General features: G+C 44.2%; 1 protein-coding gene across 8 annotated transcripts in view; it reads right to left on the reverse strand.

The window, feature by feature from the left end:
- The window catches only part of MARCHF3 (membrane associated ring-CH-type finger 3), a 140893-nt gene that overhangs the window by 86380 nt on the left and 37870 nt on the right, over positions 1-16643 (reverse strand). For 4 of the 8 annotated variants that reach the window (XM_076008340.1, XM_076008339.1, XM_076008336.1 and 1 more), the window contains exon 1: positions 5892-6705. The exons of the other annotated variants lie outside the window; for them this stretch is intronic. The gene's annotated coding sequence lies outside the window, so the exon portion shown is untranslated. Of the gene's footprint in view, positions 1-5891; positions 6706-16643 lie in introns of those variants that run through there. 8 annotated transcript variants of the gene reach the window in all.

Here is a 16643-nt window from a genome sequence, read left to right on the forward strand (position 1 = left end):
TTGACAGATTGAGCCAAAGTTAGATTCTGATGAACTGCAAAGGAATTTTATCAGGCCCAGGATGGTTGCCAGCTAAGTTGGGCAAAAATGTCCAGAACAATGCACATTTACTCTGTCATCTCTACTTGCAATTTTCTCAAAGGTCAGCTAAAAACTTCATTTTCCTACTTTCTGCCATTTCCAGGTTTAAACCTGAAAACCAAATGGTAAGCTATGTTCCTGCCTCATTTAAATCAGCAAAAAACAGCTCAGCAAGCAGAAGGGAGTTCACAGTTTTGCTGATGTCACAGGAGGCAGAATGAGACCTCACCTTGTTTGGCTATTCAGTAAAGGAGATTAAGTAGAAAATTTGTTTCTGTCAGTAAGTTGAGGAGATTCAAGAACAGAGAGAAATCTAACAGGCTGGCCACAAGAAGACATTTTTGCACTTATGTTTTTACAGCCATACTGAAGTCAGCTAATTATGTCTACAGAGTAGTAGAACATTTGCTTTAACAAGGAAAGACAAAAGTTCTATGCCAAACCTGTCTCCAGCATCCTTGCAGCAGGTTTCCTGTATCTTTGACTTTGTTCTACGACTTCGCAGGCAGACTCCAGTCACCCACGGCCCACACCACCCATGAGAGGGAGTCTGCAACCATCACTCGGCCAGCCCTCACAATGCTCCGAGGAGGAAGGAAGCATTTTCTTTTAAATAGACTGGAACATGACCCAAAGGAAAGTCAGTTATCTCAGTATCCGTGTGTCCACAAGAGGGAAATGTGCGTGTAGCATTCTAATCCCAGTGAGTGATACTAATCACTAGGCTTCTGAGAAGTTTGACACTGTTAGTCCTCCCCCACTTTTCTAAATTGCAATGGTAATAACTGCATTTGCACAGAAATCAGCCTGACTGCCTAGCTACTTCATTAAATTACCATATGATTCTTATTTTATGGGTACAAAATAGTTGATCTCAGTGAACTGGCAACTTAGAAACTTAGGAGGCAAATTAGAGCAATTACTAATAAATTATACATGTGATAACTAACAATTTGTCTATCACCTAGAAATATGAGAGAAAACTGCAAGACTCCCTGTCTATGCAATTCTAAACAGTTCTTTTCATTTTTTTCTTTTCCAAGACCAAAAGCTTTCATTATCCACACCAGTACCACCATTACTGTTGCTGCTTTCACAGAGTCCAACATGTAGAATGCAAAGCTAGGAATACAACGGGTGGGATATGCACTCTGTTTCGAACCAAGGGTTTGACTGCTTAAGATTAGAGAACTAAAAAAACCACCATCAACAACAAAAACACCCCACAAAAATCACTCCCAAAAAACCAAGAAGTGAGTTTCATGTCAGCTTTCTCTAAGTAAGTTCATAGAGGAAATAATGGCAAGAGATAGGGGCAAAGTATCTCTTCTTTCATAATCACTATTCACAATCACTACTGTGCTTCATTTCTGGGCAAGGCAGTCTGATGAAATTAAGGGAATTCTGTGTGTGTTACAAGTCCCGTGTAGTTATGGGGGAGGAGATGAGATTAGGTCAATTAACAAGATATGATCTTTCTCTTCTCTTCCTGCTTGTCTCACCTAGGCCTCAGGTGTGCCGTTCAACATGAAAGGTGTTCATGGCAGTCATTAATTGAGGGCCACATTCCTCTATCAGCATATTCCTCCCACCAGGGACTGCCTCACCATCCACTTCCTTCCCCAGCAGGTTTCATTTTCTGCAGCTGCTGTCAAAAGCTAAGTGGAGGGAGAAAGAGGGGGTTTAACAACTGTATGCACAAATTTATTTTCACTGGACTTTTGTTTGAATGGAAAAAAAAAAAAAGTATTTGGATCTTGGAAGAAGTAAGTCTAGAACCTAGATGTTAAGACAGGATGTAAAAAAAAACTGCATACTGAAGAGATTTGGTTTTTTTTTTGTTTTTTTTTTGAGACAGAGTCTCACTTTGTTGCTCAGGCTAGAGTGAGTGCCGTGGCGTCAGCCTGGCTCACAGCAACCTCACACTCCTGGGCTCAGCAATCCTACTGCCTCAGCCTCCCAAGTAGCTGGGACTACAGGCATGCGCCACCATGCCCGGCTAATTTTTTGTATATATATATTTTTAGTTGACCAATTAATTTCTTTCTATTTTTGGTAGAGACGGGGTCTCGCTCAGGCTGGTTTCGAACTCCTGACCTTGAGCAATCCGCCCGTCTCGGCCTCCCAAAGTGCTAGGATTACAGGCGTGAGCCACCGCGCCCGGCCTAAGAGATTTGTTTTTCTTTGTTTTCCAGGGACAGGGTCTCACTCTGTGGCCCAGGCTGGAGTGCAGTGGCATGATCATAGCTCACTGCAGCCTTGAATTCCTGGGCTCAAGATCCTCCTACCTCAGCTTCCCAAGTAGCTGGGACTACAAATGGGAGCCACTGAGCCTAGCCTGGAGAGAGTTTTGATACCAATTCCAAATATCCTCTAGTGATGGAAAAAAAATTAGTTTCTGCATAATTTATATACTGCATTTCTCCCACTGCCCATCAAAAATTATGTACCAATTTCTCTATATCACATAATATCATGTCATTTTTAAATTTCTCTCTTTTTGCCTTGAATACAAATGATAGCTTTGCTCATAGTCTCATATTCTCACATTTTACTTTTAGTTATAATTTTTAATATTTCTTCCCACACTCTTTATGTAGTTATTTTTGCCATATACCTGGTTACAGGACCTAATTGCGTATTACCAACATCTCTCTGCAGAATCATATGGCAAATATCTCCCTTGAGAAGCACTGATGTTAGGAAGAATAAAGTGTAATCAACAGTCTTTGTTTTCTACTAGTGCAATGAGCAGAGTTTAAAACAAAACCAACCTCCCCATGAATTCCAAACACACTTCTAAATAATTCTGGGTGCTGTTTTACAACCTGACCTGCATAGTTCCTTCAGGCTGCCATGGGAGTTGTGACTTCCCTGTGTCCACACGTCTGTGTGCTGGGTCACACTAACCCAGTGAACAAGTTCTGCAGCAGCCTGAGGTTTGTAGAGGTCCAGGCACAACCTGCGAAATTCTGCCTCTCTCAGGCTCCTGCCAGGTGCATCGAACCACAAGTATGGCTTCCAGCCTCAGGGGATGCACCTGCAAACCTGGCATCCCCGAGGCCACACTGCTCTTGATTCACGTGGCATCTGAGCTCCTTGCCAAGCTGGAAGCTAAAGCAGACAATCGCAGGAGCGCAGAGGTGGCAGAAAGAGTTTAGAGGAATGATACTCAACTCTCATGTCATACCTTGTGCCTAAAACACATTGTAATGATGCCACCTAGTTCAGTAGTGCTGTTTGTATGTCAATTACTGCTTCTGTGTCATTATAGAACAGTAAGTTATCTGTATTAGTCAGAATATACATGATATACATTTTTGTAGTTCATCACTATAGAAATTGCCTAAGGCGATGGCAGAAAAGGACATTATTTTAAAACTAAATATAATTTGGAGCTGAAGGATTTCTTAGAGGAATATATATACAATGTATCCATAATACTAAGCAAAAGCTATTTTTCAAGGTGAGAAGCTCAGAATGAAGAAAAGATGGATGGGAACTCCTCCCTGCCCCAAGAGGGTCTGATTGTTGCAGGTGATGGTCCCGGCCACTGGCTCCCACCTTCCCTTCTCAAGGCTACACCTAACTGAGGCAGAAAAATCCTGGAGAAAACCACCATAGATGGGAGAAGGCTCCTCAGTATGTTCTACTACTGAATTCTGTTTTTTGGACCAAAAGAGCCCTCTGCTCTCCTCCTGCATATTTTGCCTTGTTGTTCTCTGGGTAATCAGAGGTAGAAAGAGAAAAAATAATCTTTCAATGATACTCTTGCCTTTGCATTTTGTTTAAAACTCTCTGTTACCAAGGAAATGATTAAGAACCTCAACTGGAGGTTTTGAAATAAAAGTCATTACATTGATCAAAAGTAGGGCCGTTCTGGCACTGTTCGTCTGATGAACTCATTTTAAAACAGATTTCAGGGAGTCTTGACCAAGTCCTGTCCCTATATAGTCTTGACCCTATAATTGTACTTACAGGGTACAGATGGGATGTTTTGATATATGTATACATTGTATAAAAATGATCATGTCAAATCTATCACCTCAAATGTCGACCATTTCTTTGTGGTGAGAACAGTCAAAATCCTCTGTTCTATCTATCAAATTATTTTTTAACTTGTATAATAATCTGATAAAATAGCAGCCTAAGCTGGGGTCGTATTTCCTCATCTGCCACATTCTGCCGATGCAATAAGAAGCCAGGTGCCCGGAAAGCTCCTCCTGTGCTGGAAGGCTCTTGACGCAGGGCGTGGAGGCGGAGCTGCTCTCCCGCGCCGGCTGCGCCCTGACGTGAGGCCGGCGCACTTCCACGCGGGGATCGGGGCCTGTGTGGGGCAGCTGACACCCCGGACACCCTGCCTGGCTAAAACTCAACATGATTTAAAACTCTGACCTTCACGTGGATGCACCTGAAGGACATGTTAGAGCCCTTCAAATAGATCAATCTTCTCTAACTAGAAAACATGCTTGTTTTTCTCCCCACGTCACACCATGTCCCCCAGTAGGCCTGTCCCAGTGCCTCCTTTGGTTTCTAGTACTACATTTGTAGCTGCCTACTGTTCTCTTCTCCCTCTCTTTTGTGGCTCCCCAGGGTGACGATTTAAAAAAAAAGCTCCTTAATAAGGTTTGCACTGTCTTTTTATCCTCCTTGGGGTAACTTTCTTCTATCACCCAGGGAATGACAAGGGGGGATATTTATCCTTCTATATTCATGGGGCTGAAGCACATGTTAACTCCTTTTTTGTTCATTTTCTGCCCCCTCATCATGATACATTCTTTATTTTTTTTGAGACAGAGTCTCACTCTGTTGCCCAGGCTAGAGTGAGTGCCGTGGCGTCAGCCTAGCTCACAGCAACTTCACACTCCTGGGCTCAAGCAATCCTCCTGCCTCAGCCTCCCCAGCAGCTGGGACTACAGGCACGTGCCACCACGCCCGGCTAATTTTTTCCATATATTTTTAGTTGGCCAATGAACTTCTTTCTATTTTTAGTAGAGATGGGGTCTCATTCTTGCTCAGGCTGGTTTCGAACTCCTGACCTTGAGCAATCCTCCCGCCTGGCCTCCCAGAGTACTAGGATTACAGGCGTGAGCCACCGCGCCTGGCCCATGATACTTTCTTGATGTCATGTCCTCTATAGCAGCAGTCTCCAACCTTTTTGGCACCAGGGACCAGTTTCATGGAAGACAATTTTTCCACATACGGGGTGGGGTAGGGAGAGGCGGAGCTCAGGCGGTGATGTGAGTGATGGGGGCGGCTGCATATACAGATGACACTCGGCTCACTGGCCAGCCGTTCACCTCCTGCTGTGTGCCCCCTAAGTTTCACGAAAGACCATTCTTCATACTATCGTGTGAAGAACAGTGAGGGTAAAGTTATCCACAGCTCAGTGGAGTTTGGAGACAAAATCTTACATGCCTCAATTTTGTTCTGCATCTTGCTGGCCCTGACCCTGGGAGTCGCCCTCTTTTCTTGTTAGCTTGCTCTGGTTTCAAATCCAGGTCTAAGTCAAGCTCTCTGAGACCAGGTCCACGGCCTCTGCTCTGCACCACCCTGGCTTCCTTGCAGAGCCATCTGACTCTCTCTACCTGGGCACACAGCCCCTTTCTATTTCCTCCTGTCTAGGCCTCCTCACACCCCCACCTGAGCCTTGCCACCTCACACCTGGACAGCTTATTAGCTCAGTTTCCGCTTATCTCCCCTTGAGGGATGAGGAGCTGAAAGGCCCTCGTCTCCTTCAGGAGCCCACTCTTTGGCATCTGTAGTTGCACATGCGGCCCTGGCTCAGCTCTGGCTCCGGAAACCCTTACCTTGACCTGCAGCAGCAGGAAGAGCACACCCACGGGGCCCTGCGCCTGCTCGCCTGGCAGGCAGCCCGTGCGCCAGCCTGGAAGTGCCCCTACAGGAAGGAGTGCTTCCCCGACCTGGTGTACGTCTACCCGTCCTCTTCTCGTCCCATCCTCTTAAGGCAATTCCTAGAAACATGGAGGAGACCGGAAGGTCTGTGCTTGAGAGATGGTGCCTGCTCTGAATGCCCTGTGGGGCAGGGAGTTGGTTTATCAGTCTTGGCCAGACTGCTTTCCATCCCACTTAATCAGCATGCACGTGACTGAAGCAGACCTCTGCTCTTGGGCGACAAGTTTTGGGTCCAAGGCAAAAAGGCAGATAGAGGGGTGCTGTGGGGATCACATGAGGTCACTTTGCTGAGGTCACACTGTATTATGTCCTTTTTACAAGGCCCCCAAAGCATGGCTTTGTTTTCAGTAATGGGTTCTGCAATTGATCAGTGTCCCTTTGCTTTGGCTACTGGAAATCTTAGTGCCAAACGTGAAGGTTGCCTAGGGCATAGAGTCAATTTTAATGAATTTTCATAATAATCTTAATCACTGATCCATTTTATATCCTTACCTTTGTTTTCCACTCCCCTCATCTACCTCTAATTTATATTTTCTTGCCAGCCACCTTAAGCCATTCCTGAATCAAGGTGGAAAATGAATAAACAAACATATAAAACAAGGTAATTTATGGAAAACTGAGTCTTTTTTACACAGTTGGTTGGAAGATAAATTTTTGGAGAGCAATATCTACTAAATGTTACAAGGCACATATTCATAACACAGAAATACCAATTTCAGAAATTTATCCTACAGTCATACTAACATACATATATATATATATATATATATTTTTTTTTTTTTTTTGAGACAGAGTCTCACTCTGTTGCTCTGACTAGAGTGCTGTGGCATCAGCCTAGCTCACAGCAACCTCAAACTCCTGGACTCCAGCGATCCCCCTGCCTCAGCCTCACGAGGAGCTGGGATTACAGACACCACCATGCCCGGACAATTTTTTTCTATATATTTTTAGTTGTCTGGCTAATTTCTTCCTATTTTTAGTGGAGGCAGGGTCTCGCTCTTGCTCAGGCTGGTCTCGAACTCCTGAACTCAAGGGATCCTCCCGCCTCGGCCTCCCAGAGTGCTAGGATTACAGGTGTGAGACACCACGCCCGGCCTAACATATACGTTTGATTACAGCATTGCTCATAATAGAAAAAAGAAGAGGAAATAAAATAAGGTAACACACCACGTTGCACATACACAAGAGGACATCGTGCAGCTGTTCTGAAATGAGAGATGAATTTACATGTCCTAACATCAAGGATGCCTTCAATGCATTAAGTGAAGAACAAAGACATCTGAGGTTGGGAGTGGATCTATTTGTTATTTAAATCTCCTCCCAACCTACCACAAATAGTGTGAATACTAAGGAGAGCTTATTGCTTGTTGCAGGGTATAAACAAAATCATCTTCCCTCAGCATAGAGGTTTTCTCTAATTCCAGGCAGTGTTAAATAACAGAAATGAGGGAGTTACGGCCTCTGAATTCGAGAGCGAGAGCATGAGCACCGGGGCTGGGGATAAAGCAGGAGAGATGAGGGGCTAGGCTTCCATGAGAAGGGCTTTTGCAGTTGACACTGTTGTATAATGGGAATTTTGTGATCTTGCTGCTGCGTGTGGTGAGTTTTCTTTTCATTCTGCCCCCTGAACCCTGAGTAAAATCCACCTTATTTCCCAATACTTTTGCAGTTGGATTTGTCGTGGAGGAAATGTGATGAAGTGCTGCATCTGACCTAAAGGTCAGAGAGGTCAAGGCCAGAGGCTGCCCAGATTGACTGGTCCCGTGGGGGTCACCGAGAATCAGGTCCCATGTGGAATCAGTTCCGTGAACAGTGGGAACTGCAGGGTTAAAATTTAGGAAAACACCAGAGTATGGAGCAAAGAGCAATAGCCAAACCAACCCTATGCAAAAGCAGTGGTCTGTCTGGCTTCATGCATACTGAGGTTCCTGTTCATACCCAGATGACAGAGATTTAGACAAACGGTGAAAGGATCATAGGAGAGAAGATAATTTGAGAACTTAACATGTGTCAGAGTGGCCACAATTAAACACGTGACAAATATGTGAAGTCTAGCTTACATTGGTTGCTATAGGAATATGTGCTTTATCTGAGAAAAGAAAAAAAGGTTTTCTTCCTTAAATCTTCCCCTCACTGCCCACTTGACCTCTGTGCAACTCAGCCCCTTGTCCTCACACAGAACTGCCCTGTGCGTGCAGCTCTCTTTGTAACTAACTGGCCTCCTCTTCCGGAACCGCTGCTTCCGCGTCCTGCGGGACCAGGCCTGTGAGCAGGCCCCATGGACTGGTTTCTGGGGCTCCCAAATTCCTAGAATTTGCAAGCTACTGTGCGCATACAACTTTCTAGAAAGAGGGTTCGCATTGAAGTATCAACGGGATAATCCTCAGATGCCAAGAACCTCTGATTGAGAAACCTGATAGAAACTCCTCTAAGAGAAATCTTACCGAAAACTTTTGTTCCTCCATCATATTTAGATATGCATACACCTGCATATTTCTAAAGGCAGGTGTTGTATGTGAAACTTCCTTTAATTTAATACGATGCTGGAATAGGCTGTGGCCTTGTCAGCCCTGTTCATGTTTCAACAGAACAGCCATTTTGAAGAGCTTTTCTTTTGGTTACTAACTCCACTTGCTAGCCCAGAATTTTCTTCCTCAAAGACTGAAGCTCTTTAGGACACAGACAACATGTTTTTGTGTTTTTTCATTTTCAAGGCTGAGCACAAAGCTTGGCAAACAGTTGGTACTTAATAAATAATAAAAAGCTCACAACAGCTGAGTATTCAGAGTATGCCAGACACTGAGGTGTTTATTATTACAATCCTGATTTTATAGGTGAGGAAAATGAAGTCCTAAGTACAGATCCACGTTTAGAAGACTAAACCCTTGATGTCACCCATTCTCTATAAATTCTGTTAAATGAATGAATGCTGAGATGACAGGTGATGGTTACTAAAGGTAAAGAAACCAGGTAGCAGCGTGGGAGGAGGGGGCTGCATCAGAAACTCAGCTTACTTGTCTTGCATGTAAGTGTGCTTTTCCTTATACTTTTCTAACTTTGTTTGAAATCATCTTTATTCCTTACTAGAAATGAAAGTGAAATCCTGCATACTAAATTTTTTTTTTTTTTTTTGAGACAGAGTCTCGCTTTGTTGCCCAGGCCAGAGTGAGTGCTGTGGCATCAGCCTAGCTCACAGCAACCTCAAACTCCTGGGCTTAAGCAATCCTTCTGCCTCAGCCTCCCGAGTAGCTGGGACTACAGACATGCACCACCATGCCTGGCTAATTTTTTATATATATATTGGCCAATTAATTTCTTTCTATTTATAGTAGAGACGGGGTCTCGCTCTTGCTCAGGCTGGTTTCGAACTCCTGACCTCAAGCAATCCACCTGCCTCAGCCTCCCAGAGTGCTAGGATTACAGTCATGAGCCGCTGCGCCACACCCTGCATATTAAATTGAGCTCATTTCACGTCTCACATTCTAGGACTCTTGTGTATGATAGTCCTGTTTATCAGTAGATCAAATTTCACAGTGACAGGGACTTGATACCACGGACATCTATAAGGAAAGCAAAATCTTTCCTCTTCTGTGCTCCTTCCCTTGTTGGAAGTCCCAAACTCAAATGCCTACAGGGACTAGTAGGTCACGGCAGTGACGCGAGGGCCGGGTGGGAACCGGGGCGGCCAGGCGGGGGGCTACAGTCTCACCACATCATCACCACTGCAGAATGTGGGCCCAGAGGGACTAGAGCTTTAGAATTTTAAGAGAACCCAGGAACACAGATTTTTATATAGAATCTTCTGAGTTTTATATGTTGACAACTTAATCAAATATTCTTAAAAACCCAGTTCAGGCCAAATATTAATAAAACACAACATCTATGGCTGAGTGGGCCTGTGAGCCACCACTTTGCAAACTTTGGTTTCATCTGGGGAACATCCAAAACCATCTTCTGCCCAATGCTGCAGATTAAGGGTATGGAGGAGAGGTGAAATTAGTATTTTCAGTTTTTCTAATTGTTAGCATCTTTGGGAAAGGTTTGGTGAGGTAAATGGTTGAAAAAGAGGCTAAAATTGTTTTTCAACTCTCTGTGGATTTCACATATGCTGTCCACGGCACCAAACTGAAAGTCAAGAACGAGGGATTAAGTTGTGTGTGGCTTCCTCCCTTAAGCCACCAGTTAAGCTTTCTGCTGCACAAAGAATCCACTTGGTGAGCACTGACACACAACGTCAGCCTTCTTCAAGCTGACTGTTAGTGTGCAGCACTCTGCTGAATTTGCAGGAAAATCCACAACCGCCACGTGCCTTCTTCCATTGCATGTGCTGCTGAGGGGTGCTATCAGCCTCCAGCAAGGAACAAGCACTGCTTCCACAGCATCTCTAGATAGTCACTGACCAGGGAGGAAGAAACGCTTCTCAGAAGAATGAAACTTCTCCTAAGAGGGAGACACTACTTCCCCTTTTGCCAAGGCTATGCAAAATACTGACCAAACCTTTATCCATTCAGGCACCAACTATACCAGCACACGAGCATCTTGAGCCTTCAGCCACTGCAAGCCTCTGAGATTTTGATGGAGGAAGTCATGCAAAAGCATAACTTAGCAAGATGAGATGTTTAAGAATTCATTCCCACTCCACATCTAAGGACTGAATCTAGACAAAGCCTCCTCGAGCCTTATTTTCTTTAAATATATTTGAGAAATGGATGCTGGATATTAATGTACTCTGCAAGGCTTTGGGAAATACTAAACACAGTAACTAAAGGTGTTTTGTACATTTTTAGTTTGGAGATTTATGCTTGGGCACGCACAAAACTTCCCTCCCACCATTGAGGGAAATTGAGAATTGTCCAACCTCTTTTCTTTAAACAACAACAAAAGAAAATACCACATCAGATACCTAAGCCAACAGTAACAGAGTAATGAAGTGTGGACAATATTAGATATTATGTTTGGAATGAAATTTAGTTCTTCACAGGCTGCCAGGAATATTCTTTTTAATTTTATAAGGAGAATACATTACAGGACTACTATGGTATTTAGAATCCCTATATTGGAGTATGCCCAGTTTTTTTGGGAAATATCTAAAGCTGTTTCTAAACAGTACTTTCTACTTTTGTTAACACCTTCTTTTCCTTTTAAGTTAACTTGATAGATTGTGCCTAAGTTTCAGGTGACCCCAGACTTTTCAATACCCAGCTTCAATGTGTTAGGAAGACCACCCAAAGATCATGAGACTTGGTTTTACCGTCCAAACATCTGCATCTTTACTTCATGCAAATCTAATTCATGCATCACTATGCTAGAGCAGTTCTCTCTCTTCTGCCTCCCCAGCTTCTCTACCTGTGGGCTTGCCACCTGCCACATCTATGGTGACACTCGCTAGCCTCTTCCCACAGCAGTCTCTCCCTGCTCCCATCTTCCCTAGGCCATGGCTAATCCTCGAACTGGACAGGCGGCAGCGAATGGCTCTATCTTGAGGGCAGGGGTAGGGAAGGCATGCAGGACAGGGGTGGGTCTGCTTGGACCCACATAGGGCCCCAGGATGACCGACCGGGAGGCAGGCTGTCCCATCGGTGCTGGAGACGAAGCTGACCTGCTTTGCGACTCTTTCCTGGGTGGCCCGGACCCCACCTGCCAAGTAGTTCTGACTCCATTATTTTCAGAGTCTCCCAGATGATTCTAATGTGCAGTTCTGGGATCAGCTGGACTGTCACAATAGTAAGGTACGGTAGGTCAAGCAAGGACTTCTGCACTGGAAAACCTGGGTTGCAAGGTTTTCTGCTCTACCAGAGGCTGGCTGTGCTACCCGGGGCATGTCAGCTCTCTACTCTAGATTCTCTCATCTGTAACACAGGATAAACACACCCTCCCAGAAGTGCTCTGCGTATCAGTTACACCAGATGTGAAGTGTACAGCACAGTGCTTGGCACAGGAAAGGCAGTCAGAGATGGGGGTGGAGTGTGATACATACACCTTGCTCTGAATGGTCTTTGTCACACTGCTAACAGGGCTGGGTGACAACCAAGGTGCACGTTAGGGTGATTGCTCTGATGATAGGCAAATGGTTCAGCTGGCTGAACATACCAGGACCTTCCAGCCAATCCTGACACAGGTGCTCAGCCAGGCCCCAACACTTCCTGCTGTGTTTGTTTCTGAAAACGCAGGAGCAGGTGTGGCACATGGAGCCGGCCATGGGCTCCTGCTCCCTTTCCACTCCCACTGAGGGAGCACTGGATCCAGAACCATGTGGGGACACACAGCTGGGGGCACGGATGCCGCCCAGCAGCCCCCGAAGACCCCACATGGGAGACCCCACACGGCGTGGGCTTTGGCTTCACAAGAATGTTGTTTATTTCACAGTTAATGAGGGGACACATGGTCTCTCCAAAAAGTCAGCTTGGGAGGGAAGACAAGAGGCGGGCCAGGGATGGGCAGTGCCATGGCGCCCGGCCCTGTGTGGGGACAGGGATCTGCCATCCGTCCAGGACCAGGTTTTCCTGCGAGTCCAGGAGGCCATGGGCCGGGCACTTCCTCGGCACAGGATCGAGCATTAGCACAGCACCCTGGATCAGGCCTGCCCCAGGGCAGTGCCCTAAGCACTGCAGGCCGGGCTCCCGCACTCATGAATTGGTGGGCACTGGGGTTGTTTCCACAGCTTTGCAATTGTGAATTGTGCTGCTATAAACATTCGAGTGCAGGTGCCTTTTTCATAAAGTGACTTTTGATCTTTTGGGTAGATGCCCCGTTGTGGATTGCTGGATCAAATGGTAGATCTACTTGTATCACTTTGAGGTATCTCCATATTGCTTTCCATAGAGGTTGAACTAGTTTGCAGACCCACCAGCAGTGTAGGAGCGTTCCTCTCTCTCCGCATCCATGCCAGCATTTGTTGTTTGGGGACTTTTTGATGAAGGCCATTCTCATTGGAGTTAAGTGATATTTCATTGTGGTTTTGATTTGCATTTCCCTGATGATTAGAGATGTTGAACATTTTTTCATATGTTTGTTAGCCATTCTTCTGTCTTCTTTTGAGAAGTTTCTGTTCATCTCCTTTGCCCATTTTTTGATAGGGTTGTTTGATTTTTTTTGCTGACTTTTCTGAGTTCTAAATAGATTCTAATTATCAGCCCTTTATCAGATGTGTAGCTTGCAAAAATTTTCTCCCATTCTGTGGGTTGTCTGTTTGCTCTCTTGACAGTTTCTTTGGCTGTGCAGAAGCTTTTTGATTTGATCAGGTTCCATTTGTTTATTTTTGTTGCTGTTGTGATTGCCTTTGGGGTCTTCTTCTTAAATTCTTTGCCTAGGCCAATGTCTAGAAGAGTATTTCCAACATTTTCCCCTAGAATTCTAATAGTTTCACACCTAAGGTTCAAGTCTGTTACCCAGAGTGAGTTGATTTTTTGTAAGAGGTGAAAGATGTGGGTCTTGTTTCAGTCTTCTACATTTGGCTATCCAGTTTTCCCAGCACCATTTGTTGAATAAGGATTCTTTTCCCCAGTGTATTTTTTGTCTGCTTTGTAGAAGATTACATGGCTATATGAGGATGGATTTATATCTGGGTTCTCTGTTCTATTCCACTGGTCAATGTCCCTGTTCTTGTGCCAGTACCATGCTGTTTTAATGACTATAGCCTTGTAGTATAGTTTGAAGTCTGGTAAATTGATACCAGTATTGGCTATTTTCCCCCCAATTCCAACATTGAGAAATTAACTGGAAAACACAGAAACCACCGTCATTATGACTGGGAAAGAGAGGAGTGATGAAGACAGAGACAGCACAGTAAAACCTGCAGCCAACTAGACAGGACAGACGGGGCACACGGTGCTAATGTGGGATCTGGCGATTTTAGGGAGTTGGGAGGGAAGACAAAGTCAGGATTTCTCAGGGCATGCAGATGCTGCTGACCTTCTCAGTTGTGCCATTCGCTGAGAAGGCAATGTGCCACCCTGAAGGAGGACGGTGGCTCTGGGATGGGTCAGGCGGACTGACGAGGGGCACAGAGCTGAGGAAGACTCTGGTGACAATCTATATTCAGAAAAGAAACTCTAGGATAAAGCACACCAGAGTACAGGTACATGGGAAATAAACAGGACAGGACCGCTGTGCCGGGACAGGCACGGGGAAAGGGGTACGGAGAGCCAGGCAGGCAGGCCAGCCGAGGCAGCACACAGGGGAGGTGTGGGGGCCACAGCCCGCAGGGCAGGCCCAGGGCCATGGGGGCCTGCCAGTCATCAGGGCCCAGCCCAGGCCTCCAGTAAAAACAGCAGGAGCAGGGGAGAGTGTGGGCTCCCAGGGTAGGGCCCCTGACAGCCAGCCGTGTTTCTGAGACATTCTTGAGTCATGGGGTCCCTTCTAGGATCGGAGGAAAACTACAGAGCTGCTCCCCAAGAAAATGCACTGATGCTCATACAACTCCACCTTTCACTTCTGGGGATTCACACATCCCCCGAAAGCCAAGCCACAGACTCAAGGTTATGAGCCCCAGACCCAAGGATGCTCCTATGCACTGAAAGAAGAGGAGTGACAATAGGAAATGCTTGGAGTATTGTTTAATGCTTTAAACCTCTGGCAAACTAAGTGGGATAACATGAGGCCTGGCCCAAAACTGGTCTGAATGATACACATTTGCAGCAAAGATTAGTTAGGCACTGAAGCTGACATGTGTGCCTGACTCCAGTGGAAAGGTGGGGGCTGAGGGGCTCAGAGGGACACCTTAGCGGTAGCCCTGGAAAAAAAAATAAAGAAAAATTGAGAAGCTAAAGGTGCGGGGTGTTTGGCGAGAAAACTGTCCCCCTATTTTCCCTCAGATGTTTATGGGAGAAAGTTAATTCAGAACAATAGTGAATGGTCCTGGATAGGGGGACCTTGCTTTGGGGGACTACTTTTGGCTTTTATAATATACATTTCATACTAAATTAAGGCACATGGTATTTCTACAAAAAAAGAAAAATGTATATGTATTTGTGGAAATGAGCTTGTACATACTGATTTTTTTTTAAACAAAGGCATTGTTACTTTTCATCTAGCCATTTAATTAAACCACAACCTAATTTTAGAAAAGATGCTTCTTGGGATGTCTGGGAGGGAGAGGGTAACAGCTCCGTGTGCTATTGGTGAATTATGGGTTTTCATTCTTAAACACATTTTTGCTAGGAAAGAGCCTGACATTGGAAGTCTTTTTTATGCATGACTCAATTTGGTCCCAAGGTACAGAACCATCAAGAAACACAGTGGGGTGGGTTGATCATCCAAGGAAACTTACCTTCATACAAAAGAAAAAGATAGTTTAAATCATTCGCAGAACATGCCCTGTGTGTGAGTCGGTTGCAAGCATATCTAACCATACTAGGATTTTTGGAATATCCTCATTGTCAAGATCCCTCAGGATATGTACAGCATGGTGTAACATATGCAAAATAAAGAGCACAGAATTAGGAGTCAAAAGACCTGTAGTCTGGAGCAGGCTTGACACTGTGAGGAATATGACCTCAGGCAAATTATTAAATGTTTCAGAGCCCAAGTGTCTTCCCTGTGAAACTAAAAATGCTTGCTACCTCCCTACCTCACAAGTAATAGCAAATATGAGCAGTGAATGAAATACCAGAAATTAAAGCATTCAAAATCTCTAAAGTATCATATTAAATTAGGCCATTATACGAAGCTATAGAATTTTTCCAAACCTAAGTATTTTTTTGCATGTGGAATATGGACAAAGCATTGCTCTAGGTAATATGAATAAACCCTTCAAAGATCTTTGTTTATTGTTTTAAAAATTAAACTCATTAAGATTTATCTATATATTTTTATAAGATTTATATATTTTATAAGATTTATATATTTTTTTAAATATTTCAAATTGAATGGGTTCACATACAAACAAATAGAACAATAAACATTTCCTTTAGATAGGTCAAAGTAAATAAAATGTGTAAAAAATTTTAAATAAGCACAATGCAATTGATACCTAAGATTCAACACTGGTGAATCCATCTAGAGTAAAGCAAATAAATTTGAGCTGAATCATGCAATGGTTTTTTTTTTTTCTTTTTAAATCTCAAAATAACTGCTGGCCTCTGTTGGCTTGCCAATATTTAGGAGAGGCAAATGCATGAGCAACTGGGTTCTCTTTAACAAATGAACTTTGGCTTCTAGTAGAAGATGTGAAATGAGTACAAACATTTGTCTCCCTGGACTGTAAGAAAATGACACTAAAAGGTGAAAGACATAGAAGTGAACCAAATGGGAAAGGAACATCAAGGAAAGAAGAAACAATTCAACAAATTTCTGGAGGTCAGGAAGAGGATTGCAAATAAAATAGTTTATGGTGATGAGTTTTATGTGTCAACTAGGTTAAGCTATGATGCCAATTGTTTGGTTAAACACTAGTCTAAATGGTGCTGTGAAGGTATTTGTGGATGTGATTAATATTTATAATTAGCTGACTTTAAGTCAATTAGATTACCCTTCATAATGTTGAGTGGGCCTCATCCAATCAGTTGAAGGTCCCTAGGAGCAAAAACTGAGGTTTCCTGAAAAAGGTAGAATTCTGCCTCAAGACTGTAACAGAAGACGGGGAGTTACTAATCAATGGGCAAAAAGTTTCAGTCAAACAAGATGAATATGCCCTAGAGATCTGCTCT

Source organism: Microcebus murinus, chromosome 11 (assembly GCF_040939455.1).
Source record: "Microcebus murinus isolate Inina chromosome 11, M.murinus_Inina_mat1.0, whole genome shotgun sequence".
In the NCBI taxonomy this organism is placed as follows: Eukaryota; Metazoa; Chordata; class Mammalia; order Primates; family Cheirogaleidae; genus Microcebus; species Microcebus murinus.